Source organism: Apodemus sylvaticus, chromosome 11 (genome assembly GCF_947179515.1).
Source record: "Apodemus sylvaticus chromosome 11, mApoSyl1.1, whole genome shotgun sequence".
NCBI classification, from domain to species: Eukaryota; Metazoa; Chordata; class Mammalia; order Rodentia; family Muridae; genus Apodemus; species Apodemus sylvaticus.
In genome coordinates this window covers 103,679,749-103,682,758 of record NC_067482.1, presented here as the reverse complement: position 1 = coordinate 103,682,758, position 3,010 = coordinate 103,679,749, and positions in this window count along the sequence as shown.

Here is a 3,010-nt window from a genome sequence, read left to right as displayed (position 1 = left end):
GTGAGAGAAAAACAGTAGAGAAACACATGGAAATCAGGCAGAGTGGCCAATTCAAGTTGAATGCAGAGTGAACATAAACCATGCATCTCTAATTATTAGAAAGGTATGTACCATTATGAAAATCTTAGACTGAATGAGAACAATAGGAAAGGTGACATGAGAGCAAAAATACTACCCACCATACACATCCATGGGATAATGCGAATTCATTTGAAAGAGAAGAACCCTAATTGAGGATACAGCTAATGGCCTCCCTGCAGTCCCCAAATTCAGCCAGGATTGGTACATTAATACACTCACTGGAGCTGTGGAAAAAACATCTAAAGCACAGCTTGAGCTGGCAGCAGAATGTCAAGAAATGCAAGACACAAGTGTAAAGGGGTGTTGAAGGCTTGTGTTAAGATTTCAGGGAGCCACTGAGGCCAGGCCGTGTCATAAAGATTTGGATTCCCTGAAAGTAGGCACTCAGAGGCAACTTCATGTAGCCATTGAAATGAAGCTTAAGTTGCAGTGGAGAACCCAGCATATTTGACATGCCAGAAATACAGGGCATTCATGAAAAAAGGCTGAATGAAACCACTCCAATAGAAAGGTGATGAGCACCAAAGCAACAGCATTGTAAGGGCAAGGCTATGCTAAGCTACTGGAGCCCAATTGGTATGCCTAGAATCCAGATACAGAATTAAACTGTTGGCCATTCTCTTGGCTAGTTTTCATTCTTGTTTTGCTCTTGACATTTCCTTGTTGTGACTCTATTCCTTGGTTTTAGAATAGGAAATATTTGCTCTGTGATATTATATGTTGTGTGCTCTATGCCCTGACACTTTTCAAGATGGCTAAGGACATAAGACTAGATAGATCATAGACCTAAGGAAAACAAATATTACTGCTCCTCTAAAGGAACAAAGCAATAAAACGACTCCTCAGAGACAGTGGCAGTATGCAGAGGGACTGCTCAGTTCTGGGCATAGACTTCCAGTGGTAAGAATGGAAGTAAATATAAGTCACTAGCTCCTATGTATCTCTAATTATAACTACCCAAAAAGGGAAGCTAGTTTTCTCCAGTGATGTCTTATGGGTGTATAAACCACACTTAAGGGCAGGCCCCATGTCCAGCAATCAATGGCCAACAGACAAGAAACTCAGTGGCATTTTTGGGAAAATTTGTCTGAGCCTTTTTGTTCATAAATGGGTTGCTTATATATTATGCTTTCTGATTTTGTGTTTGTGTGGGATTTGTGTGTGTGTGTGTGCGTGTGTGAATATGTGTGTCTCTGTGTCTATATGTGCTTCTTATACCTTTTCTTTGGCTCCTTTTTTACTTGTTAGTTTTATTCTATTTATTTTTGTTCCTTTAATTTTCTTATTAATATTATTTTATATGCATGTTTGTTTTCTCACGAAAAAGAGGAAATGGATTTTGTTGAGGAGAGGGAGGGAGGGTAAAGGAGGAGATAGGCAAAAGGAAGCTCTAATCAGAACAGTTGTACAATAAGTGTGTTTTCAATAAAAATTTAATAATGATAATAAGTTTCTATTGTAAAAAAAAAGTCTGAAATCATTGGAATTTTAGTTTTGCAATGCTTTTTTTTTTGTTTTGTATTTTTCCTTTTATTCTACTTTCCAATTTGTCTTTAAGTGTTTTGTTTTAAGAGTTTTTAAGTTAAGGGTTACTATAAAATCACTTGTAAGAATTTTATGTTAAGCAAAATATATTCACTGTGTATACTGAAGGTTTTAATTTGTTTCCATGGAAGCATAAAGCTTTATTTTTGGGTACTTCGATCACTGCTTTGATGTCTAACTTATAATTCCATTTGTTTGGTTCCTAGGAAGGCTTTTCTTTCAGCTTTAGAACCTTTAACTGTCTAGATTTTGATCCAAGGCAATCGCAGGTAACATACACCACTGTAATGTATGTGACAACAGATTCTTATGGTAGTCAGGGATGCCAAATTATGCAGTAGCATGGAGCATCTCTGTTTTTTCCATATTATATGTTCTTTTTTCTCACATTGTACCATTATTGGACAGGAACCACACTTCATGAGCTTAATATAGCATTTTAGAAAGTTTTTATAGGGATCTGTTTCTTTTCTTTTTTGAAGAATCAAGGTCAGTCAGAAACAAGGCTTTGACAGATAAAACAAGCACCTTTGAATGGCTACATGGCCTCCCAAGACAACTCCACTAGATCAGGTTTTTCTTTTCATTTTTAAATAGATGTATTTTTAATCATGTGCACTGTGTATATTTGAGACATGCATACTAAATTCCAGAGCTCTGGGGGAATCAGAGGCTTTGGATCTTCCTGAAATTGAGGTTATTGGTATGTGTGAGCCATACAATGTGCTAGGAAGTGAACTCTGGTTCTCTACAAAGCAATGACTCTAACCACTATATTCATCTCTGCAGCCACTTCTATGCATATGTGTGTGATGTGGTAGTATATACTTATGGATCCTGTATTTGGGGATGCTTGCACCATATGTGTACACTCAAAGAGGACAAAGAACATTGGGTCTCATACTCTATCACTGTCAGTCATATTCCTTTGAGACAGGATCTCCCACTGAGTCTACAGCTAGGGTGGTGGCCAGCAAACCCCAGAAATCCTCTTTCCTCTGCTTCCTACAGCACTGCTGTCATGGACACATAGCCTTGCTAGTTTTTTGAGGGGGGGTGGCTGTGTTATAACTTAGATATCCATGTTTACATAATAAGCACTCTTAACCTGCTTAATTGTCTCTCTTGACTAAAGCCCAAATTTTTGCATGAGTTTTGGAAGGCACAAATTATATTCAAATCATATCAGTAATTTTACTGTCCCTGCTAATGCCTGGTTCAAAAATCCAACTTAAGTATCTGGTACATGACAGATATCTTTGTTCCAATGGTTGTCACATGATCAAAGGTATCTCATTTCAATGCATTGGGAGGTGTTTTTATTTTATTCATATGGTAGACGGTTTTGCCTCTTCTCTTCTTGATTTGCCAAAGAAAAATATTG